Genomic DNA, 304 nt, shown 5'->3' with positions numbered 1-304 from the left:
TTTTAGTCCTCAATAATCGATTCGTAGTTCTGATATTCACACTTACAAATACATTATTTTTTAATGATATTACACAAAGACACAAAGATATAAAATTTAATTTGATGTGAACTAAAGAAATATATCTAAGATTAATTCCATATCAAAGGCAGCATTTTCTACAGTAGTAAAGTCGGTAAACGAAATGTGTATGTACTGTACTGTACGAGAACTGAGATGGAGGTGACATCTTGTAGTCAGTTTTCTATCTACAGTTTATGGGCAAGCTTCCCAATATACTGAAAATAATTGAAAATAATATACA

The sequence above is a fragment of the Penaeus monodon genome, chromosome 32 (assembly GCF_015228065.2).
Source record: "Penaeus monodon isolate SGIC_2016 chromosome 32, NSTDA_Pmon_1, whole genome shotgun sequence".
NCBI classification, from domain to species: domain Eukaryota; kingdom Metazoa; phylum Arthropoda; class Malacostraca; order Decapoda; family Penaeidae; genus Penaeus; species Penaeus monodon.
Note: the sequence above shows the minus strand (reverse complement) of the source record.